Raw genomic sequence first — 27,417 nt, 5'->3', positions numbered from 1 at the left:
GCAGAGGAAGAGATTTGAATTGTTTAGGCCAAAAGTAATCAAGAGGAACGCTAGAAGTTCTTTCAGCTGGTTTAAAGAGACTATGATTGACAGTAACAACTTCACCATTATGGGGAAATTTCAAACACTTGTGAATAGGAGAAGCAATAGCTTTCATGGAAGATAGCCAAGGATAGCCTAGCTTCACACGAAATTGTTTGGATGATGGAATAATAGCAAAGTCTACATCAAGGGATTTGTTATGGACCTCAATAGGTAATGTAATAGAACCAATTGCAGGAGAAGAAAATGCATCAATAGTTTCACAACCACATTTGTTTCATCATAGATCACTTGATTCAATTGCAAAGTAAAAAGAAATTCTTCAGTAATGATATTAACCATACAAGAACGATCAATAAGCACTCTACGGCAAGGTGTATTTTTGACTTTTGCAACTATATATAAAGGACCATCAGGTGCCCTGATAGTTTCACTAGAATCAAAGGTGATGGAAGGTTCTTTAGGAATTTTCTGCTGCTCTACAAAGTTAATTACATTCGGAGTCATAGACACAAGATCATCAGGTGAGACAAAGGAATCAGTAGTATCAATCGCATTAGAGGTATGAGAAGGCAATGGATCAGTAAAAATCTAAAGATTTTGGTTAGGAGGAGCTACAGATGTGTTGCCTTTATCATTCACTCCAGAAACAGAGATAGTATTATTATCAATCAAATCTTGAATTTTACCCTTTAAAGCAAAACATTTTTTAGTATCATGCCCAGGATGACGATGAAATTGACAAAAAGATTTGTTATCAAAATAGGGTGAGTTAATCTTTGCAGGATCTATTTGCCTTATAGGAGGAAGAGTAAGCACATTTTGTTCCAATAACTTGTTCATAATACTATGCAATGATTCATTCAAAGGAGTAAACTTTCTTTCTTTCTTGAAAAACTTAGAAATAGGAGGCACACCTGATGCCGCATTCACATTGTTGTTGATGATGTTTTCATTGAATTTAATGGACTCTCTGTTTGGTTTAAACTTCCCAAATGGTTGTTGACTACTATCACCCTTATCACTCAAAGCCATAGGATTTGCTTGTTCCATTTGACTCACAATCAGTTGATAATTGTGAAGAGTTGCGCACTACTGTTGGAAAGAAGTAAACTCAGAAAACAGAAGTTTTTCTCTGATATCCTTTTGTAAATTAGAAATAAAGATTCTTTGAATATCATTGTCAGGTACTGGAAAAGAAATTTGAGCATACAAATGCTTATATCTACCAATGAAATCAGTCACTTTTTCTTTAACACCTTGTTTACAATGCATTAAATCAATCAAAGTAACTTTAGGACTTATATTGTTTTGAAATTGTTGAATAAAAGCATTTGCAAGTTGTTCGAAAGAAGTAATAGAATAAGAAGGCAATGAGCAATACCATTGTAGGGCTTTATCTCGTAATGTTCTAGTAAACAGTTTTGCAAGCAACCTTTGGTCATAAGCAAAATTGGTACATATTGTTTGAAAGGTCTTAACATGTGTTAGAGGATCACCCTTATGATTATGAAGCTCCAAATGCGGAATTTCAACATGTTTAGGGGGGATAGCTCGAACAATGTCAAGAGAAAGTGGGCTCGCAACATCAAATGTGTGCACACTAAACTTAGATCGATTCATAGAGGCAATTTGTTGCTGTAAAGAAGAGACAGTTTGTGCAAGATTGTTAATGGTCCCTTCAGTCGAAGATTTCATATTAGACGTGCTAGATTGTGATGGAGGTGTTATGTTATTGAAAGAAGGTAGAGAGTAAGGTGGTGGGACACTATGATAGTTAGTCATAGGAGATGATTGGAAAGGAGGAACACTACAAGGAGGAATGGAAGGGTTAAACGAATTGCCCCCTTGCGTCATGTTCATTTGTGGAGATATAATAGGGACACTCATTGAAGGAATGAATGAAGAAGTCATCAAATAACATCAAATTGGTTATCCAATTTTGAAAGTTGTTCTACAGAGACCTCATGGAGAGCTTCTTCATCATTAAGAGGATTAGAGGAATTACCCATGTCCTCGTTAAAAAGGCCATTCAAATTAGGTTCCATCTCCTCGGTAATTACACCTTGGAAAGACTTATTTCTAAGCCTTCGTCTAACGGAAATAGTGTAAGTAGGACTTATTGTTGTAAAACTCATGCACTAAAGAAAGAGAGAAGATTTTGAATTTTAGAGGTAGCAAATTTCAATAAAACCAGTCAATCTCCTAGATTTAAGCTGTTAAATGCAATCAGGACAATCTCCCGAAATTTCAGAAAAAATGTCCGGGACCGTGGTGAACGGAGTGCACACGGTCCTCGCAACTTTTTTCAAAATTTTTAGGGATGAAAGTTATGATGATTTTAAAGCTAATTTGAAAAAATTGAGTGATTTTACGATCTGTAGATAGGCCAAATTAAAGTTGCAATCTCAAAATTGAACCCTACCAAGATTGTTGAAAAATGTAAAAATTTGAGTTTTGGAAAAGAGGGGGAAACTGAAATTTTGAATTTTATGATTTTAAAGGGAATACTGAAAGCAATGCAGGCTTTGGAAATTAAAAGTTGACTCGATTTCATGCAAAATTTGAATTTGAAAGTGGAAATCAAGGTTGTTGCAATTAAACACTTAATTTCAAAAGTCACAAACTGCAAAAATTTGAATAAAACACTGAAATTTTGAATAAATGCTAACACACTTTTCAGATTTAGGATAGTAAGAAACACAATTTTGACACAAATTTCAATTTCCACAATTTTTGAATGATTAGAAGCCTTTATCCAAGCAATCACTAGACCAACTTTGACTTTAATTTTGAAAGTGTTAAAATTGATAAAATCAGCCAAAATTCTAGATTTTAGCAGAAAAACACAGTAAGATCTAGCTCCCGAAATTTCAAAAAAAATGTCGGGGACGATGGCGCTCGGGGTGCACACAGTCCTTGCAACTTTTTTCCAAATTTTCAGGGATGAAAGATATTGTGATTTTATTGCGGAATCCAAAGTTACAGCCGATTTAGAGGTGTTTTGATTAGTGAAATTATCAATCAAAGGTTGAATCAAGAAGGTCTTAAAAATTAGGGTTTTGACATTTAACCACTTAATTTTTAGAATTAAAGCACAAATATGAATTGACAATTTGCAATAGAAGGGTAGATCTAAAACAAGCATTAACAATTAAACATTTCACAAGTTTAATTACTAAAAATAAAATTTTAGGGTTTTTTTATGCAATCAACCTCTAAAATTTGCAAAAGATCAAACATGGAAATATAATTAGGAAAGCAAAATTTTCAGATCTAACCATGAATAATCAGAATGAGGATGTTCATGTCGGGTTCACCAAAATGTAAAGCGGAAAAATCGAACCCTAGTCATTCTCCCCTCCCCAACTCCAAGGAGAGGGAAGGGGGAGTCACTAGGGTTGATGGTTTTCACTTAGGAGAGGCTTTACATTCAAAAGAGGGGTTGAAACCCACAAGATCCAATCCCACACAATGTAGGATTGAATTCTAAATGAGTTTCAAGGGTTGTGACATCAAGGATACCCTCTTTTGTAAAGAATTTAGATAGAAAGATTGAACTAGGAATGCATGTAAAGTAGGAAAGATTCGCTTATAAACAGAGATAGGGATATGGGATGAAGTTGCGGACCTGGAATTAGCAGTAAAATGTCAAGACGATGCTGTTCTACAAATTTGAGCGAAAGTTGACGGGACGATGGTGCCCGGCGTGCACACGGTTTTCCGAAAAATCCATGAAACGAAGGGGGATCTGTTCGTCTCTACACAAGGATTCCAGATCTTCAACTACAGCCGCGTACCTGCAACCTACACATAGAAAAGAGAGGACGATTGGGGGGTTAGGGATGAGGGGTTTGCCTTTAGGTCAAACCCCAATTTTGGAATTAACCAAGAAATGAGAATGCTGTAAATGTAAATGTTTGTAATGTAAACAAGTACTGATACCTTGTTGTAAGAATGTTTGTATTCTTACATGCGAAGGTGTAAATGTTGTTGTATGTGATCTCCTCTTCAATGGTTGAATCCTTGTCTTGAATGCAACACTTAGCCTTGAATGGAGACTTAGAATGCTCAATTGCTTGAAGGAATGCTTGAATGCTTGAATGTTTGAATGTTTGAATATCGCTTTTGCCTTGTTCTTCCTTATTTCCCCTTTTTCCCTCTACCAAAATGGGAGAGGAAATGTAGTTTATATACTTGTCAATTAGGGCTGATAGACTGATTTTTTCGACCTTAGGTCGACCTAGGAAGATTATTTTCCAATTTCCAAACATAAAGACCCGAGACCCAAAAGAGACCTGGCCCAAAAATAGGGCCAGGGACCAGGGCGCTAGGCGCCATGGTCTTGGGGGACTAGGCCTAAAGGACCAGGGCACCATGGTCCCACCTCTAGGGACAACAGGGTGCAAGGAGGATCAGGCCAGGGTGCTAAAAAATGCAGTTTTTGATGTCATGAACAAGTTTCAGGGTCTCCATTCAGGTTCCATGTTGCATCACCATCGTGAAGACCCAAATGCAGTTGAAATTGCAAGTGTCACAATTTTAGGATGCTACACAAGCATTAACAATTAAACATTTCACAGGCTCAATTACTAAAAAGAAAATTTTAGGGTTTTTAGGCAATTAACCTCTAAAATTTGCAAAAGATCAAACATGGAAATGTAATTAAAGAAGCCAATTTTTCAGATCTAACCATGAATAATCAGAATTAGGATGTTCACGTCGGGTTCACCAAAATGTAAAGCAGAAAAATCGAACCCTAGTTGTTCCCCCCACTCCACTCCAAGGAGAGAGAAGGGAGGTCCCTAGGGTTGACAGTTTTCACTTAGGAGAGACTTTACATTCAAAAGAGGGGTTGAAACCCACAAGATCCAATCCCACGCAATGCAAGACTGGATTTTAAATGAGTTTCAAGGGTTAAGACATCAAGGATACCCTCTTTTGTAAAGAATGTAGATAGAATGATTGAACTAGGAATGCATGTAAAGTAGGAAAGATTCGCTTATAAACAGAGATAGGGATACAGGATGAAGCTACGGACCTGGAATTAGTAGTAAAATGTTGAGATGATGCTGTTCTGCAAATTTGAGCAAAAGTTGATGGGACGATGGTGCCCGGAGTGCACACGGTCCTCCAAAAAATCCGCGAAATGAAGGGGGATTTGTTCGTCTCTGTACAAGGACTCCAGATCTTCAATTACGGCTGCGTACCTGCAACCTACACACAGAAAAGAGAGGAAGATTGGGGGGTTAGGGATTAGGGGTTTGCCTTTAGGTCAAACCCCGGTTTTGGAATTAACCAAGAAATGAGAATGCTGTAAATGTAAATGTCTGTAATGTAAACAAGTACTGATACCTTGTTGTAAGAATGTTTGTATTCTTACATGCGAAGGTGTAATTATGTTGTATGTTGTATGTTGTAAATGATCTCCTCTTCAATGGTTGAATCCTTGTCTTGAATGCAACACTTAGCCTTGAATGGAGACTTAGAATGCTCAATTGCTTGAAGGAATGCTTGAATGCTTGAATGTTTGAATGTTTGAATATCGCTTCCGCCTTTTGCACACATATGTTTTTCTCCCTTTTTTGGAAGAGGAAATGTAGTTTATATACTTGTCAATTAGGGTTGAGAGACTGATTTTTTTGACCTTGGGCCGACATGGGAACATTATTTTCTGAATTGCAAACTTAAAGGCTCAATTCCCAACAAGAGACAAGGCCCAAAATAGGGCCAGGGACCAGGGCGTTGGGTGCCATGGTCCCACCTCTCGGGACAGCAGGGTGCAAGGAGGATCAGGCCAAGGTGCAGAAATATGCAGTTTTTGATGTCGTAAACAGTTTTCGGGGTCTCCATTCAGGTTCAACATTGCACCGCCATCGTGAAGCCCCAAATGTAGTCGAAATTGCAAGTGTCACAATTTTAGGACACTACAGGAACTATGGTCTTGCCCTCTATCAGCAAGCCTTGATAGAATAGTACTTTATATATCTCAGAATCCCTCATATCAGTTACAGCTCCAGACTTGTAGAATCAGGATAGTGGCATGGCACCTTGGTCTTGGACATTTCTGCTCAAATTTCAGACATAGGTGCACCTCTTATTTTGCCTTCTAATCTATACTTTTCAGTAGTGTATCAGTTGGTCTTTGATCTATATTCTTATATTAGGATTGGCTTGCATACTTGCTTTCTAGGTTAGATTGCATTTTGCATCATTCTTCTCTCTCATTTATAGCAAAGGAATAGAAAACCTTAGAGGTAATCCATTGTTCTCTCTTTCTCATAAGAATTAGCTAATGTGTGTTACCTCCCTAGGCTCTTTCATATTTCATGAGTGTGTATGAGAGTGGGATTAGGGTTTCCATACTTAGTCTCACTTTTTTCCCTACACACAACCGAGAATCTTTCTTTTTTTAAATAAACCATTACTTCATCGCCAACTTCAAATTCCTTATGTCTTCTCTTCTCATCTACTTTCTCTATATACTTGTTGTTCATGTCTTCCAAATGCTGCTTAACTTGAATAAGTCCTTCATGTGATCTACAAATTCTTCTACTTCTACACATATCTGGTCTTTATTTCTAATATCTCTTAATTCTGATATACCTATGGGGTGTTCTCCGGTAGAAATCTCAAAAGGTGTCATTCCAGTACTCTTTTTTAGTGAATTATCGTAAGCAAACTTTGCTTGTGCAAGAATCAAATCCCAACTTCTGGTTATGTCTCCAACTAAGAATCTTAAATTTTTTTCCCAATCTCCAGTTAACTACTTTTGTTTGTCCATTAGTTTGTGGGTGAAAGGTAGAACTGAACTTCAAATTTCTCTTCATCTTCTTCCAAAGTGCTCTCCAAAAATAACCAACAAATTTAGTATCTATGTCTGAAACTATGCTCTTACATAAGCCATGCAATCTCACCACTTACTTGAAAAATATGCCAGCTATATGCACTGCATCTAATGTCTTCTTACAAGGTATTAAATTAGTCATTGATGAATACTAAGAGAGGGAGTGAATTAGTATACCAAAAAATACTAACCTCAAACTCGTAAGCAGTTTAGCAGTTAATCGGTATAACAAATGCAAACCAAACAACAAATAAAGCATTCACCCACAAGAGAACAATCACCATAACACAAGATATTTTTGACATGGAAACCCAAATGGGAAAAAACATGGTGAGTAGAAACTCACAAGTAACTATCTGCAGAATAGAAACCAGACCGATTAAGGTCATACAATGTTCTTCACCAGAATAGATCCTGTTAGGAATCTCGATCTCTGTTAGGAGATAAGTCCTGTTAAAGACTACCTTGTGAGAGGATTTCAGATTCACAGTTGTGAACCACCTTCTTAGAGGATTTACAAAGGCTTTGCTGGGCCTACATGGTTAAGTGTTTTAGACTTGTCAAAGATATGAGTAATCAACAAGTAGATGATCTAGATACTAGCACAGTATGCTTTTTTAGATCCTTGATAGCTCATTGTTAATGCACATTTAGCATTACTCCAGTCTTCAATATATCCACACTTTGTTTCTTCACACAGACCTAATCTTATCTTCTATAATCACACATACAAAACCCTCATCTTCTACTAAAATGCTAGACATGATGTCCTTATAAAGGAGTTTGATTTCATGTCAGTCCAACAGGATTACATTACAAGTTTCTAGGTTCAGTACATCTAGACACATTTGGTAACATGACACAATCACCGCCGAAGTGTTGGTGGATGATAACTCATCACAGAAATACCGGTTGGTAACTCATCATAGAGTAATACTGGTTCATAGATTTTACCAATTATCGGTTATCAAAATGAAGACTGGTAAAGTGTTAACTACTACTTTGTTCCTTTGTACCACTTTGAGTTCCTCGAACCGCTTGAGGTCTTCATACCACTTTGGGTCTTCAGTCAGTTTGTGACTGGTAAACACCGATAGTCTAAAGACTATAATACATAATACTGGTTGGAACAATTATCGGTTGAGCATAACTCATACATAAAAAAAGTGATCACAAAACAAGTGTGTGTCCATCAATGACAATCACAACATCATCAAAAATGCCAACAATCTCCCCCTTTGGCATTGATGGCAACACTTAGGAAAATTTTGACATCTAAGTGTTTTACAACAAAAATATGCCATAATCAAAATTACTCCCCCTAAGCATATACACTATCCCTTTTTGCAGAAAATACAATGTATACAATTCCCTTAAAGAGGTAACATGAAAGTATACATAACATTCATCAAAATTTGAAATACTACTCCCCCTTTGCCAACAATGACAAAGTACTATAGAATAACCCCTATTTCTCATTATCATTAAAATAAGTAAATGTTTATGACAATAATGAGTGAAACTTATCAAAAACAAATTTAAAATCCTGCATAAAAGTCTTCATGGATAATGACCATGACTCAAGTAATGACGTAGCAACCTCACTTTTCATCTGCATCTGTGATACGTGCTCTTCCATGGCATCAATTGTACTCATCTCTTTAGTTACCATTAAAGTTTATAGATTGAGAAAGCACTTCTAAAGTATTTGCAGTCTGGGTAATAAAACCAGTTGAAGTTCCTGTAAATCTCTTGTCCGGTTGCTAATCTCCAATTCTATCTTGGCAGACTGAAGCTGATATCGGTGAATAGTTTGCCCATATGTAGTAAAAGAATCATATGGAGTCTTAAAGTTTCTTATGTATGCCTACAAATCAGATTGCAGTTTATCATTTTGTGCAACCACGTCATCACAAAATAGATGGGGTTGGCTTATTTTGCTCAACAGTAGTTTTCCCACATCCATAGCATCTCTTATATCATTATGTTGTTTCTGAAGTTGAGACCGGAGCTCATTTAGTTTCTTTACTAAGGTAGTGTTTAGTGCCTTTTGATGCTTCTTCTATGCATTAGCTTCAGCAACTTCTTCCAGGCATTGTACCTGGTCCTCTACAACTATACATAGAAGTTTTAGTTTGGCCAGAGAGGAATCGATACCTGGAATCAAACTATTAAGGGTGTCAATCAAAGTGTGAATGATATCCTGCTCCTTTTTCCTCCTCAATGTTTCCAGTCTTTCTTGTGATAGCTTTATGCCTTGCAACAACTCCGATTCATCTGCAGATTGGAGGTCAAGAGGATTGGTGATGTTAGCCGGTTTGTCTTGACCACCAATTGCCTTTGGAGTCTCCGCTTGTTTGTTCTTTTTTGCCTCCTTCTTCTCTTCCACTCTTTTCTTTTCCTCTTCTTTCTCCCTTTGCTCCGCTTCATGTTTTTTCTTCTCTTCCTCCTTCTTTCTTTCTTTCTTCTTCTTTCCGCTTCTCCTCTTCTTGTCTCTTCTTCTCCTCATCTTTCCTCTTCTCCTCTTCTTTCCTCTTCTCCTCTTCTTTCCTCTTCTCTTCTTCTTCTTTCCTCTTCTCTTCTTCTGGTTTCCTCTTCTCTTCATCGTGTTTCCTCTTCTCTTCATCTCATTTCCTCTTTTCTTCTTCTTTCTCTACTTTCTCTTTGTCAGCCTTTTCCTTGTCCATTTTCTCCTTGTCTATTTTTTCTTTTTCTTGTTTCTCCTTGTTTGCTTTTTCCTTATCATCCTTTTCCTTTTCTGTGTCTGGAGTGACATCTTCAACATCCAAAGCATCAACATCAATAGTGTCCACATGTTATGTCACTGGTTCTCCTTCACTAACAAATACCTCATCTAGTTTTCTGGTTTCCATTTCCTATTTAGCTTCTCTATTTCCTTGAGAAACTTTATGCATTTTCACAACGGCTTGAGTATGGAAGTGTGTGTCTTTCACCACTTCAGAGGCTTTGCCTTCTAGTAGCAAGAGTCTTCTTCTTATTCTCATGAAGAAGAGACCTTTGTACCGGTCCATGATTTCAAACAATTCAGAGTTTGAAGCATTAGGGAATTAATCTACAAAAATCTTTTCTTTGATCTCCTGTTCTCTCTCGATGGCAAAGCACCATTTGTTATCTAAAGAATTGTATAAAGAATTAGGTGTCTCAGATCTAATTTCTGATGGCGACTGGTCATAAACACATAAATAATTAATGATTTCCCACTCTGCTTCCTCTTTCTCACTATCGGTAAAATCATCAAAATACTCCTTCAAATCACTAAGCAATTTTCTTTTAATGTTATTAATAGTCCTTTGACAATGTGTCATTGGCTTATAAGAAGAGACATCAATATTTACCGGTGCTGATGATGCAGGTGTATTGCTGGTAGTTTTTGTCTTCTTCCTTGTTTGCCTGGTCTTTTTAAGCTGCACATCTGATTTTGTATCCTTAGACTCCGGTGAGTTGCTTTTGGTCTTCTGCTTCCTTTCAAATACTTTAGTGGGTGCAACTTCCAATTTCTTCTTGGCAGGTGACTGCTTGGTCACTTTTGGGCTAGCTGAGGTAACCGGTGCCGATACCAACAACACTGCCTTTCCCTTTTTCACTGAAGGTTCTTCAACTAGTGTTACCCTTTTCAAGTAGGTGTTGGTTCTCTTTTTCTTTGCATTTAAAGGAGAGGCAATCAGGGTAGAGGCATACCCATCCAACATGTCATACATCACCTCATATCCCATAGGTTCTACTTCTTCCTGTCTAGGATCTACCACTTCCATTATGCAATCATCTACTTTAATGGTAAAGAAGATGTCCTCTTCATATTTCTTAACAATGTCCCCAGATATTTTCATCCTTTGACTCATCTTTCACTTGAATTCATCAAAGTATTTATTCAAGACTTCAGGATATTCGGTTCCCACCGCTTGGAGACTTTCCCTAATTTGTTTGGTGACCGGTTGGTTAGCAGACCAATGAATATCACCGACTCCCAAGAAGTAGCCTTGAAAGTAGAAAAATAGACCTACCAAAAGTTGTCCAAACTTGAATCTTAAGGCACTGTCCTGTTTGATGGACTTCAACTTTAATAGAAGTTGCTTCTGCAAACAGGTGCATAGATCAAATGAGACATCCTCCATGATCATTCTGTAGGTGGCATTTACTGTAGCAATAGAGACAGAGTTTATTCTGCTATCATAAAATGTCTGGTATCCAATCACCATGCAAGCATACTTGACAAAGTCATCTTTGATGGTGTTGACGGTCATTCCCTATTGGTCGTTCAGAGAACTAGTGAGCTTAGTCATTTCATTCTTGATGACCTTCCTTAGGGCTGCAACCTCACCACTATTGTAGAAACCAGTGACAACATGAATTACTTCAGACATAATGTCATGCATCCTCTTGAGATACATCTTGTCGCCATGCACTCTGCTCAGGATGATGCAGATGTGCTCTTCCGTGACCTCTTCAAGAAAGTAAACCGCATTGTGAAGTTTCATCCTCTCCAGGATGTTGTATCCTGGTTTGATCTTCTTGTCATCCCCACAGAATAGACCTAGTTGGGAATGAATTTCTAGGGATCCCAGGTCTTCTAATTTTCAGTTGATGTACCCTGAAATATCTCCTTCGACAATGACTTCGGTAGGTATTTAGGACAGGGCATTGTACTTCATTTTTGTTTGAATGAATTCAACTGAGTCCATAGGTACACTAGAGCTAGAGTATGATGCAGAAGCCATGATTAACTAATAAACAAGAATTTTGAGAAATACCTTCAGAATTTCAAAATTTAAGGTTTGCAAATGTAGCTGCGCAACACCACTTTAGCTGCTGGATTACCGCTTGGTGTTCTTCACTTGATTGATTGACAATATCTTTGGATTCTTTTGCAAGATTTGAAATCTCTCTGAATCACAAGTCGAATTGCCTTTTGTCGCTTTGCACTTGAAAAATTCTTCGCTCGAAAACTGATAAGTGAAAATGACGTTGAAAAATCCCTTTTAAACAAGTTCTCACCTACCATAATAAATGCATCACCGTTAGGGCATAAACCCTATTTTTTCCTTTTACTGCTTCCAGTCTTCTGTCAATTGATAGGTAAAATATATCGGTTAAGGTCTTTTACCGATATAAACTAGGGGTTCAAAACATTTCACCAATTTGTTCCCCCTAAGCTTTTCTGAAGCTCAGTTTGTCGGTTCAGAGACTTCCACACTAGGTGCAGAAACCAGTTCATCTTGTGACACTTCTTCAAGTTTCTTCTTCCATGTTTTATTCATTCCTACTTGAATAGTTTCAACATTAATCTTCCCTTATGGAGTGACTGGTATATCATCTGATAGGTTCTTTCTCATTCTGCAGGTTTTGGCAGGTTGTCCCGGTTTGTTGCAATGATAGCATACCATTCTAGGTGTTCTCTATGGTCCATTATTCATTCTACCATTCTTCCTCCTGCATGTTGTAGCAGTGTGACGGCTTCCATGACAGATCAAACAGATTGCTCTCCAATTGGTTGTCGTTTGATAGCCACCACTACCTAACTGATGGTCATAGGCATTATACCGGTTTGGATACCGGTTCACAGAGGATTCAGAAAAAAATCCTTGAGTCCTTTGAGGATATCTCCCAGTGTTGTGCATAATAGACCTGCATTCAAATGCTCTATGTCCAAACTTGTTGCATGAAAAACAGTTTCCATTGAATCTATTGGATCTAGGCTTATTGTTTAGAAAATAAGGAAAATTATTGTAGGCCTTATTTCTACACACATTAGCAGTATGTCCTTCCTTGAGACAATTAAAGCAAACGGGTTTAAACTTTTTCTTACCTTTATCCTTTAATGTCAGTTGCTTCTTTGATGCTACATCTTTTGTTCCAGAGGTCTCACCTTCCTAATAACCAGAGAAACCAAGTCTAGTGGTATTCTTTACTAGTTTTGTTGATTCAGGCTTTTGATCTAGCTTAGCAGCACTCTGATTGAATTTAGCAAGTATTTCCTTTGACTCATTGAGTTCTTTGGAAATAGCAGCATTAGATTCCTTCAAGGTTGCATTCTCAGAAATAGCTATGTTTAGTTCACCTTGCATTTCTTCTTTTTCCACTTTACTCTCTTGGAGATGAGTGGTAAGGGCACTAATTTCTTGCTTGAGCTTGGAGATCGCATGATCTTTGTCTTTTACTAGATCTTCAGCTTTCCTTTGGTTCTCAAGCTCTTGACACATTATGATAGTCAGTCCTTCCAATTCCCTTCTCAGATTGGCATTAGATTCATTCAGGTTTTCAACTTCTTCAACTAGGGCCTCCATGTCTGCTTCATCAAAAGAACTATTTTCAGTAAGCTCCATCAATTTCTCAACATGCTCTCTTCTTTTTGCCAAAGAGGCTTTATATTTGACTTTGAGTTCATCATAGGCTTTCTCAGTTTGAGTGAGCCAATGAGTAAGTTCCCTCACAGTGTATTCCCTCATATCTCCTTCCAAGTGGTTAGACATATAGAAAGGTTGGCTCTGATACCAATTGATGAATACTAAGAGGGGGGGGGGGGTGAATTAGAATTCATCAATATTGACCTCAAACTCTTAAGCAGTTTAGCAGTTAACTGGTATAAAAAATTTACTAACAAACCAGTTAAGACAAATGCAAACCAAACAACAAATAAAGCATTCACCCACAAGAGCACAATCACCATAACACAAGATGTTTTGATGTGGAAACCCAAATGGGAAAAACCATGGTGAGCAGAAACTCACAAGTAACTATCTGCAGAATAGAAACTAGACCGGTTAAGGTCAGATTGGTTAAGGTCATACAATGTTCTTCACCAGAATAGATCCTATTAGGAATCTTGATCTCTGTTAGGAGATAAGTCCTGTTAAAGACTACCTTGTGAGAGGATTTCAGATTCATAGTTGTGAACCACCTTGTTAGAGGATTTACAAAGGCTTTGCTGGGCCTACCCGGTTAAGGGTTTCAGACTTGTCGAAGATATGAGTAATCAACAAGTAGATGATCTAGATACTAGAACAGTATGTGTGAGATTTTGCCAAGATCAAGAGCTCAATGAAATGTACAAAATAGAGACACAATATAGGACAAGAATAAACTGTATTCTCATCAATAGAAAATGATCAATAATCAAATTACATACAATGTAGATGAGCTTGATTAAATAGGCAAGGCTAGGGATATGTGAGCACACAAACATGACATGTGGCTCAATAAGAAACAAGGGTAGGTAGGAAATCAGTTTGGGTAGGTAGGAGAAATAATATAATAGTCCACATGAGGTGGATCACCCACTGAATATGGAGTGTAACAACAAGAGTGGAGTGTAACAACAAGATCAACACCATAAAAGGTGGAATTTCTCCTACACACACTATCCCAATGTGGCACAAACACCCAAGTGTCTCATACCCAAACTAAAATGAAATGCATTTCTTAAGTAAACTTAAGTAAGTGTAATAATATCCATGATGAATAATTATTTACACCAATAGTATGCTTGGTTAGATCCTTGATAACTCATTGTTAATGCACATTTAGCATTACTTTAGTCTTCAATATCTCCACACTTTATTTCTTCACATAGACCTAATCTTGTCTTCTATAATTGCACATACAAAACCCTCATCTTCTACTAAAACCCTAGACATGATGTCCTTATAACGGAGTCTAATTTCATGTCGGTCCAATACGATTGCATTACAAGTTCCTAGGTTCAGTGCATCTAGACACATTTGGTAACACGACACAAAATCATCGCCAAAGTGTCAGTGGATGATAACTCATTATACAAATACCGGTTGGTAACTCATCACAAAGTAATACCGGTTCATACATTTAACCAATTACCAGTTGTCAAAATAAAGACTGGAAAAGTGTTAACTACCACTTTGTTCCTTCGTACCACTTTGATTTCCTTGGACCACTTGAGGTCTTCATACCGCTTTGGGTCTTCAGTCAGTTTGTGATCGGTAAACACCTTCTACAAAACATCGATAGTCTAAAGACTATAATACATAATACTGGTTGGAACAATTACCGGTTGAGCATAACTCATACATAAAGAAAGTGATCACAAAACAAGTGTGTGTCCATCAATGATAATCACAACATCATCAAAAATGCCAACAATCATCTTTGAGAATCTATCCATTACCACAAATATAGAATCATTCCCTCTTTGTATTTTAGGCAATCTAAGTATGAAATCCATGCTGATATCTTGCAAAGGTCTCTCTGGTACTATCAAAGGTTTATACAATCCAACATTCTGTCTACTACCCTTTCCTACTTGACGAACTATAAAACTTTGCACATATTTCCTAACATTCTTATGAATTTGGGGCCAAAAGTAATTATCACTCACCACTGCTACTGTTTTATCAACACCAAAGTGTTTGACTAATCCTCCACTATGCTTCTCCTTTATAAGATTCTCCCACATAGAAATCTTAGGTATGCACAACTGAACTCCTCTGAATAACATCCCATCCTGAATAAAGTAATCCAACCACTTGCTTCTATCTACCGTAACCAGTTCTTTACATGCTTTCCAAGGTTCTGCAAAATCCGAGTCATCATCATGCAAGGTCTTCAACTCCTCAAATCCTAATATTGTCACTCTCATTCCTGTCAGAAAATTCCTTCTTTTACTCAATGCATCAACAACTTTGTTAGATTTTCCACTTCTATGCTTCAACATAAAGGTGTAACTCTGCAAAGATTCTGCCCATCTCATATGTCTTTGATTCAACTTACTCTGATTATTCAAATATTGCAAATCTTGATGATCTGTATACAACACAAACTCCTTAGGCAACAGGTAATGTCTCCACTTCTTCAAGGCTTGAACTATGGCATAAAATTCTTGATCATACACTAAATATATCCTTCGGGCATAATTCAATTTCTCACTGAAATAAGCTAGTGCTCTTCCTTCTTGACTCAATATGGCTCCAATTGCAGTTCCACTTGCATCACAATCCACTTGAAATACTTTGTTGAAATTTGGTAAAGCTAACACAAACTACTTAGTTACTTTCTGCTTCAACAGTTCAAAACTTTGGTTTTCTTTGGTGGTCTACTTGAACTCTTTCCTGGATCCCCTCATTGTCTTAGTCATAGGGTTACAAATTGAACTAAAATTTCTAATGAACTTTGGGTAGAAACTAGCCAATATATGAAACGATCTTACTTCTCCAATTCTTTTTGGTGTAGGCCATTCAATAATTGCTTTTAATTTCTCAAGGTCCATCTTCAAACCATCCTCAAATGTCACAAATCCCAAATAGACTAATTCTTCCTTCATGAAGGTACACTTCTAAAGATTTATCAACAACTTTTCTTCTCTCAACCTCTGCAAAACTTATCTTTCACTATGATCTTGTTTATTGCTCTGGAATTGGTACACATCCTCCATTATCCCTTCTTCTTAGGTGCTAATATTGTTGGTATTACACAAGGAATTAAACATTCTTTGATCAAACCTTTCCTCAACAATTATTGCACATTTCTATTCAACTCTTCATTCTTTGTCAGTGTCATTTGGTGTGTAACTTTGTTAGGAAAACTAGCTCTAGGAATTAGATCCATGCAATGACTGATACTTCTTAAAATTGGTAATCCATCAGGCACATTATCTAAAATGATGTCTTCAAACTTAGTTAGCAACTCTTTTATCTCTTCTAGTTGTTCTTCTTCATGCTCTGGGTTCTCAGTCTTCTTAGTAACTAAGGAAAAACACACTTTCTCATGTCCTATTCCATCAAGGAATTTCCTTCCATCCACCAAATAGATTCTAGCATTCGCACAAACTTCACTCTTCAAAGGTTCCTCCAAGGGAAACATGGTTTTCTTCATCTCATTGGCCATAATAGTGTATGTATTCTTCCTCCCATCATGTATTGCCTATCTATAACACTTCCAAGGTCTACCCAACAAAAGGTGACAAATATCCATAGGAATAATATCATACAAGACTTCATCATGATATTTCCCAATTTTCAATTTCACCAAACATTGCTCACTTACTAAAAACTTATGATCATCCTAAATCCATGCTATCTGATAAGGCTTAGGGTGTTTCAATCTTTCCAAATTCAACTTATTCACCATCTCTTATGAAATAAGATTATCCTAACTACCGCTATCAATAACAACTTTACAACACTTATCAGATACCTTACATCTGGTCTTGAAAAAATTCTTCCTCTACAAGGGCTCTTCATCTCCTCCGGTATGACACAAATCTCTCCTCATCATCAACAGTTCTCCATCATCTGGTTTATTGGCTCATCCAGTGGGGCTTTCTTCCACCACCATTGTTCTTCCGGTATTCTGTGTCTTCTTACATTTTAAAGCATGATGTTCTTCTCCTCCACACTTATAGAAAGTTCCTCTAAGAACTCTCTTGTCTTGTCTTCTATCATCTTTTCCAAAATTATCATTTCGGTAGCCTTTCGGTTCTCTCATCCTGTAGAAATTTCTATCATCTTTCCGGTATGAATTACCTTCTTTTCCTACTTCCTTTTCCTTGTTATGATCCATACAAGTTTCTCTACCTTCGGTATATCCTCTTCCTCCTTGAAATATTCCTCCGGAAAACCTTCCACCTCTACCTCTCTGTCTCTGCTCATGTCTTTTGTTCAGCTTCTCTTCTACTTTCAGGGCATACTGGTAAGCTTCTTCAACACTCTGCAATTTGATCAAACAGAGTTCATCTTGTATAGACATCCGCAATCCATTCAATTATCTTGCAACTTGTTCAAATTCATCATCAAAATGTTTTGATCTGATATTCAACTTGTAAAATGCTTTGGTGTACTACTTCACACTAGATTCCTTTTGCCTTAAATTGTGCAACTTCCAAAATAGATTCACCTTATAATTAGCTGGCATAAATTTTGATTTCAACTTAGCAACCATCTGATCCCATGTCTTGATCTTCTCTTTACCTCTTCTCTGTCTATCAACCTACAAATTATCCCACCAAAGAGATGCATGACCTTTCAACTGGGTACAGGCATATTTCATGTTTCTTTCTTCTACAGTGTTTTCAAAATCAAAATATTTCTCCATCTCTGAGATCCAACCCATCAATTCATCCAAATCCAACTTCCATCATATTCTGGTGGGGGTAAAATAAGGTTTAGTATTTTCCCTACTCAAAACCCTAAAAAACATTTCTTCATTAGGATCAATTGCCAGTGGGTTTACTTATTCTATCGAAGCTTCTTCTCCTCCATCTTCACTCACATCTTCAGTATGTCAGCCACTTCTCTAGGTTGTCTCAATGGCTTCCAACTGGGCTACAATTCCTCTTAACATTTCCATCACAACCTGGTTTTTATTCCCACGTACTCCACCAATCCTATTTCCTATTTGCTCATTCTTCAAGCCAGTCCTCTATAGCTGTAGGTCAGATCCACAGTCTGCCACCCTACAACAAAATTTCTCAAGACAATGCAATCTCTGGAATGAAAGATTGCTCTGATACCACTTGGTGTAGTCACTAGTTAGGAGGGATCTCAAAGAGATCAATCCAGACCTGTCAACAAGAGTAAACACAATGAAAACACAAGGATATGATGGAGGCAATGCAAAACAAAATGTATTATATCATGAAAATTGATTACAATCAACCAATAACAACCGGGTTACATAAATCAGCTCACTATCCTGCTAAAACATGCTTAATTACAGAATAGGTCGCAACTGAGACCTCTAATCTTAAGATCTATCTTCTATGTTCTATATCCTAACTTATCTACATTCTAATGCTCAATTACAATAATTTATATGATCCAAGGGGATCTGGTCGGCCCAAAAAGGATCAAATGCTGAAGAACAAGACCTAATGTGTAAAACAACAATGTCAGACTTTGCTAAAAAAATTCCTCCGAAAAATCCAAAGGATGAAGTGTGGATCAAAGGGAAGGTCAGCCACACGCCAAGGAACATTAAAATCAACATTCAGGGATCGCAAGCTATGGAAGGGATCCAGTAGATTCCAATAGATTACAAATGGAAATAGGTACAGGTAACCAATACCAGAAAACTATCTCAGAAACCGATAGCGATAAATTGTCCGAAAATGTCCCAAATGCTCCATAGTTTGAGAATAAGGTAGATGATCAAGTTCTCAAGATAAAATCCAAATCCTTGAGATCCGGTGAGCCAATTCTAGCAAATGCAGAATGAAATGCTGAAACTGCAAAACAAAAAGCAAAATAGAAAGGAAATATTTTTTTGGTTGATGCAAGATTGCCAAGAACCGGGGATGCTCCTGCATTAGTTTTACTCAAGTTGTTAGAGATTTGCCTAAGATTGTAAATCCTTTTGATCCAGCATGTAAAGAATGTCAGTTGGAAAATCAACAATAACTTCATTTAAGAGTAAGCTTTATACATCTAATTAATTGTTAGATCTTGTGCATACTAACTTGTGTGGTCCTACAAGAGTGAGAAGCATGCAAGGTGACAGGTATTTCATGTTGTTGATTAATGACTACTCTAGAATGATGTGGGTTCCTTTTCTAAGGGATAAATCAGAAGCACTGGAGAAATTCAAGATATTCAAAGCCAAAATGGAGATAGAGACAAGATTGAAGCTAAACTATCTGAGATCTGACAGAGGAGGAGAATTCACATCTGGTGAGTTTGATTCATTTTGTGAGAGGAATGGAATTACAAGACAATTATCTTCTCCCAGAACCCCTAAGTAGAATGGAGTTGTTGAAAGAAAGAACAAAACCATTTTGGATTCTGCTAGCACTATGTTGATAGATAGAAATGTTGTGCAAACCTTTTGGAGAGAAGTTGTTAGCACTGTTGCTACACATTCAATCGGGTGCATATAAAAGGTGATTCTGGTAAGACTCCTTATGAGCTATGGTTTGGTCATGTTCCTACAGTTAGATATTTCAGAGTTTTTAGAAGCAAATATCACATCAAAAGAGATGAGGATATATGGAAATTTAATGCAAGATGTGTTGAAGGAATCTTCTTGGGATATTTTACTAAGAGTCAGACCTACCGATTATACAATAAGAAAGATAGTGGAAAGTGCAAATGTGAAGGTTGATGGATGTAATGGGAAATAAATCAAATCATATAGATATGAGATTGATGGTCGAGATATTGTTTCTAATCACGTACAAACTGAGATCGTGAAGAAGAATGATTTGGTAGTGACAATTACTCTAGCTATTGTTGCTATCGATGAAGAAGTTCAAGAACCTAAGAATCAGAATAATCAGAAAACTCTAAGGTGTGTGAAATTGAATCATTCAGAAAATTAGATTATTAGTGACAAAAACAAAGGTGTGATGACTAGGAGAAGGATTGTTGCTAAAGAGATATGCCTAATTTCCAAGATTGAACCAAAACATGTTGCTGAAGCCTATAAGAATGAGGATTGGATAAAAGCTATAGAGGAAGAGTTGAATCAGATTGAGAAGAATAACACATGGGAGCTTGTTCTGAGACCTAAAGACAAGAATGCGATTGGTACAAAATGGGTGTTTTGGGGTAAAAGTACAAAGCTGCATCACACTTTTATAAAGGAAATCGTCAATGTTGATTTGACTACTTAAATTAAATCAGTAGAAAGTGAAATATATGTCTTGAATTTTGAAATGATGTAAATTAATACTATTTATATTATTTTGTCTGTTTTATGTTTGTAATATTAATAAAAAAATTAAAATTATTTGAATGTAGTATTTATAAAGTAAACACTATAATTTAGTTGTTGATAAAATGTTGAAATTGAAGTTACACAAGCCACCAAACTTTATTTAGTAAATTTTACCTTTTTTCTTCAATTTTTTTATGTATATTGATAACTTGAAACTTTAGTGCATGGATACATTTTTAACTATTTTTTATAAACATATATTTTCAATAAATTTGAAAAGTTGTGTGTGCAAATATAAGTCTTTCCAATTCCCACCACCTATTTTCTTAATTATTTATCCAAATTAGAAAAAATTGTGTCATCTTGACATAGATTCTTTTCTCTATCGCATCATATTTTTAAAACATAATTGAAATTTTTTTTAGTAATTTTCCTTGACAAGATGATCAAGCTTATATTTTAGTGCTGATGACCTACTTTCAATAAAAATAAAGTATTAAATAAAAAATTAATTAAAATATTAAAAGATATATATTTTGGAAAATTCACTCATAGATCTATAAAAGGGTATTTTTACATTTCAAAAAATTATTATTTATAAGAGTAGGAGTTGTTGAAACATCGAGTTTTTTCATTTTTTTCTTTTTTTTTGGTTCTTAGACCCAAAGTGGTATAAAATATACATTTAGTAGACACTTCCAATTGGAAAAGTTATGGCCCATACATAACTTAGCTATTATGAACCTATATCCACATGTTTGAATAAAATTAATTTTTAGTTAGAATTACTTAAATTCACTTGTGCTGATAAGTTGGCCTGAAACGTGACATAGTTTTGTGATTTTACCCTCTAGAATAAACTGAATGAAGCTGGTGAAGTGGTCAGAAATAAAGAAAGATTGGTATGTAAAGGATTCTCACAGATGGAAGTTATTTATTATGAGGAGACTTTTGCTCTGGTAGCTAGAATTGAAGCTATTAGATTATTGCTTACAAGAATTTCAAAGTGTATCGGAGGGATGTCAAGTCGGCCTTTTTGAATGGTGATTTGGAAGAGGAATTCTACAATGAGCAATCAGAAGGATTTTCATTATCAGATGAAGGAGACATGGTATGAAGATTGAAGAAAGTACTATATGGACTGAAGCAAGCCCCTAGAGCATGGTATGCTAGATTAGACAAGTATTTGATGAAGTTGGGATTTTGTAAAGGTATTGCTAACAGTTTCTTATACTTTAAGGTTGATAATGATAAAATTTTGATTGTTGAAGTGTTTGTTGATGATATTACTTTTGGATGAAATGATGATTTGAGTATGAAGTTCTTTGATGATATGCAAAAGGAATTTGAGATGTCTATGATAGGGGAGATGAAATTCTTCTTAGGATTGCAGATTACACAGACTGGTAAAGACATTTTCATTTCTTAATTTAAGTATGTGAAGGAACTATTGAATAGATTTGGGTTAGTTGATTCTAAACCTATTGGAACTCCTATGGTGACTGGATACAAGTTATATAAGCAAAATGAGTCTCCAAAAATTAATCAGACCTTGTATAGATCTATGGTTGGTGGACTATTGTATTTGACTCAGACTAGACCAGAAATTATGCATATTGTTTATCTTTGTGCCAGATTTCAAGAAGATCCTAAAGAGAGTCATGTCACTACTGTGAAGAGTCTAATTTTCAGATACTTGAAGGGGACTATTGATTATGGGTTGTGGTATCTGAAGAAATATGATTTCATGTTATATTGTTATATTGATATTGTAGACACCTAAAAATGGTCAAATGCTTGCGAGGTCATACTTTAACATTTGCGCATTGCCTCATTTTAGGTTTTTGTGTTGCATTAACATTTCTCCTATGATTCACACTTGATCTTTATCATTTGCGAGCATCGAGTCATTCTTCTGCATTCTTCAGTCATCTCGTCCTCAAATTTGGTCTTGTCGACAACACTATCCAGTCATGATTTTAATCGATCTTATCCTATTGCATCAATGTGCGTGCTTATTTGTCATCATTTTGGACATCGTCAATCCTAATTAGGGTTTTGTCCTCTTATCAATCTTATCATCAATCTTATCATTTTAGACATCGTCAATCCTAATTAGGGTTTTGTCCTCTTTTCAATCTTATCGTCTGGCAATCGGTTTATCAATCTTGTCGTTTTACGATCGATTTGTCATCGATCGTTGTCATGTTCGATCTTGTCATTTGCGATCGATTTATCATCGATCATGGTCATTTTCAATCCTATCATTTTGCAATATATTCTGTCATCGATCGTTGTCCTCTTATCAATTTTGTCATTTTGCGACCGATTTGTCATCGATCGTTGTCTGTCTCAATTATGTCAATTTGGATCAATTTGTCATTGTTCCTCGTCAATTGGTACATTTTCTTAATCAAATCATTTTGTCGCACTAGTCATTTATCAATTCAAAATCATGACATTAATTATCTTCAATCAAGACCTAATTGTCATTTTCGCATTTCTAATTCGTCTTCTAGGGTTTTATGATTTAATTTGCCATTTCTTCCTCTAGGATTACTAAATTATTTATTAATCCTAGGTCTTCTCATTACAATTAAATCTTCATTTAATTGACTAATTATTCCTCTCTGTGAATTGATTAATAAATGAAAAATTATTAATTAATTCACTAATTCCTAATTTCTAATTTCCTAATTTCTAATTTCTTAATTCCTCTTTTTCTAAATTTTCTAATTTCTTAATTCTTGATTTCAATTTCCTCCTATTTCTCTCCTAAATTTATGGGAATGACATAGAAATTTGTCATAGAATTTGTCATAAATTGTCATAAATTCTTGAGATAGAAATTTGTCATGAATTGTCATAAGCCTTGCATAGCAATTTGTCATAGATATGTCATAATTTTGCTATTCTTGATTTGAATTTCCATTTGAATTGCATCATGCTAATCTTGTCATTTATCCAATTCTTCTATAAATTGGATGATTTTCAATCAAAGCTGATCCGAATCCTTAATCAAACTACCGAACTTACGCTTCTAGTACTCTTGAGCTTTTCATCAATCTTGCTTTCAATTGTATGTGCACTTGTAGGTGAGATCCACAAATCCATTGAAGAGGAAAGAACAACAATGGAGCCGCATGGAAGGAGCATTCAATTCTGCATTTGGTTTGCATAATCTTTCATTTTGAATGCTTTGTTTTCATATCTCTATTGAGTGTGCTTAGGATTAGGTTCATTTGCAATGAGTGCTCTCATGATTGAGTTATCATGTCTAGTGTTTTGATCTACTTTTTTGATGATTCCTAATTTCTATGCTACATTAGCTAGTGAACCCGATGTGAAATACTAACCTTCTAACCCTTTAACTGTGATTTGGAGTGCTTTCATGTTGATTTTGTAAACAAAAACCCAAAAACAGGGCTGTGCAGGGTATTCTGGACACTTCCGCGCTTGTGTCAGACATCTTGCGCTTGTGTCATGCATCTTGCGCTTGTGTAGGTGAAATTCCACGCTTGTGTCATACATCTTGCGCCTGTGTCATGCATCTTGTGCTTGTGTAAAGTCCAGAACAGAGGTGAAAAATGCAGTGTTTACTTGAAATTTTTGATGTTTTTGCATTCTGTTTTCTGTGCTTTGGATTTTGGTACTAATTATTTGTGCAGGATCTTGGCGTACGCATGAAAAAGACTACAAATCAAACTACTAACATGTTTTGTGCAGATTCGATGGTCAAAGACAACAAATCAAACCTCTAACTTGGGTTTTGCAGGTTGCCTTGGAGAAACAACCAAATTGTGTGTTTGAGATTTTTAATTAGGCACTTAGTGATTTATAAATAGGTGGGAATAAACATTTGTTTGCTTTGATTGTTAAGTGTGACATTGGAGTAGGAGAGTATGCTCTCATCCTTCTTAGGGTGATCAGAAATCCAGATCTTCAATACCATGCTTGTGTGTTGAGTGTGTGTCTCCTTTAGAGGGCCTGCCTTCCCGACCACTTTGCTTTAGCAAGCAAGTGATAATCATGAGAAGGGAATGACCCAAAGTGAGTACGGCTAGAATTCCTTGGCATTCTAACTCACTATAAAAAAATGCCCGATGAGCGAAAGCTTTGAAGGAAGTGTTACGTGGGAATTGCAGTTACTTGGGAAGTGATGACCCTTGGACTCTTTCTCATATCAACATCTAAGTAGGGCCTTTTGGTCTAAATCATGCTTGCGTGACTACATTTTTTTGGTATCTTGATGGGCTTAATGTCTCAATCACGCTTGCGTGACATCAAGGAGTAACGCTTAACAGAAATCCTAACTAAACACCTTGTTTTTAGAGGCCAAAAAAACCCTTCTAGTTGCTTGAGAAGGACAAATTCGGATACTTGGAAGAGATACTAAGTTCTCCATGGGGAGATTCCATGGGGACTGATGCTTGGCTGCCCTGAGAAGTGAGTGCCGTGGAGGGGAGCCCGTGGGGTCAAGCATCTATGTATTCTCCTTGAATCTCATAATGAGTCTACCTCTCAAGTACCTAATGTCTTTGCCTACCATAAGGAATGTGGAAATGAGCATGATTGTCTTGAGTCTAAGTTGCAATATCTTGTATTCTTTGATTGTCAAAAGTTGAATCCCATTTCAAGAACAAAACAAATTGATTCAAAACATAAGATTAAACACAAGAGACATTCATCCAACAAAGGCCCAACAAATCTTCAAAACTCATCTTCAAGCATGGTTATCAAACATTGTTCAAAATCTTGTCTCAACATTCATGTCACTTACATTTAGGTTCATCCTAGGTTGCATTTTGTAAAAGTCATTGTCAAGTACCAAGGTTAGGTGTCACCTAAGTCATATTCCTTTGCATATCAATAAGAGTCATCCATTTGCATATGTCCTCTTGCATTAAAGTCATATCATTGTCATACATTTACATTTCTTACCCTAGGTCTCTTCATTAAGCTTAGGTCATTATCATATCATATTAAGGTCACTTGCATAGCAATTGTCCTTTTGCATATAGTGTCAAAACCAGGTTTTGTCATACTTGAGTAATCCAAATCTTTGATAAACCCTAAGTCATTGTTAAGAAGTCTAGACCTTATCAAACCTTTTGTCCTTTTGTCATCAATATCATTTCGTCAAACCTAGCTTAGTATCCAAGCATATAGGGGAGACATTGCCATCTTGTCCTTTTGTCACTTGGTCCTTTTGTCCTTTGAGGTCTAGACATCATTTCAATTTCCTAAGGGTCTCTTTTAGATTTGTATTTCAAAAAGTTTGTCAAAATCTTGAAAAACAACCAAAAACATAGATTGCATTTTCATTTATTTAGTTTGCATTTAGTTTCATATCATATATTATCCTTGAAAAATTCCAAAAATATTGCATTTGCATAGTGACATGTCTTTTGAAACAAGGTTCCAAGCACCAATGATGCAACAAAGTTTGACGTATCAACCGACAATGCAATCAAATTTTAATCCAAGGCAACCACAATTATATCCAACCCAACAACAAGGCAATATTGATCAAACTTTTTATGATGAAACAAGTCTCCAAATACAAAAACTAGAGGAGAAACTAGCTCAAGAAAATGAGATATTGGAACAAAGAGTGAAAAACATTGTGAAGAATAGATCACAAATGTCCAAAGTGTTTCAAAAATTTCCAGGTCGAAATCCAAATATTGAACCAATTGATGTAAGGTCTCTTATCGAACGATCAGACATACCAGCTCTCCTCTCCCAAATAGAAATGATGAAACAATTTCAAGAAAAGAGACAACATCAATTTCAACATTATGTGCCTCCACAACAAGAACAAGAAGGTGTTTACTATCAATCAAATTTTCAACCATCACAACCAATGGTTCAACCAATTGTCCAACATTTGCAACCAACACAACCAATGGTCCAATTTCAACAATATGTCCAACCAACTATACAATGTCCACAAATGGTTCAACCAATGGTGGAATATCAATGTCAACAACTACAACCAAAAATTAAAAAACAAAGCTTGCAACATGCACCAAGCCAAATTTTGAACATGTCAAACCAATTTGATCAACATTTAGTTCAACATCAAAACATGACATCAAATCATAACCAAATTCTTTCTAAACAAGTCCAAATTCCAAATACAACTATGTCAAAACCTCGAAAGAAAGGTGGATTTATTGCAATGCTCTTAAGGAAATTACCAAGTGAGTTTATTGAGGAAGATCAAGATAATACAACTATGTCTAGCAATGCCTCATCCCCTCGCAAACAAATTGATTCTCCAGTGGCATCTATCCCTACACCTTTAGAAGTTTCACAAGAACCTTCCATATTGTCCTCATCAAATAATACACCCAAGGATGCAATTATCCAAGAGCTATCCATAATTGATTGCCACAATAATCCAATTCATGATGCCCATCCTTGTCATATTTCACAAATACAAGATCCAATGCCACCATGCACTTTATTGCCATTACCTATTTTAGAGGACCCCATTCGAAGTCCCTTTTCCTCATGTTCAAGCATTGATTCCTTGCCAGAATCCATCACAAATGTTCAAAGTGAATTTCCTTCATGCCAAAGCATTGATTCCTTGCCAGAATCCCCCATGCATATCCAAAGTCCAACCTCATGTCAAGAGGATAATTTAGAGCACGAAGAAATGAGTCCTCAAGAAAATCAAGATCAAGATCCTGAAACCTTATCATCCCATCCAATTGTTGACTAGGACCCTATCTTCCCAGACACTCACGATGATTCCCCTATTCTTGTCCATCCTATCCCAAGTCCTATTGACACTCCATTCCCCGAGCAAGATCAAGATATCCTAGTCCATCCAATCCCAAACGATCCCCTTCCATTTCATGAAAAAAATGTCCTTTCAA

This window comes from Cryptomeria japonica, chromosome 10 (genome assembly GCF_030272615.1).
Source record: "Cryptomeria japonica chromosome 10, Sugi_1.0, whole genome shotgun sequence".
NCBI lineage: Eukaryota > Viridiplantae > Streptophyta > Pinopsida > Cupressales > Cupressaceae > Cryptomeria > Cryptomeria japonica.
This window is presented reverse-complemented; position numbering follows the sequence as displayed.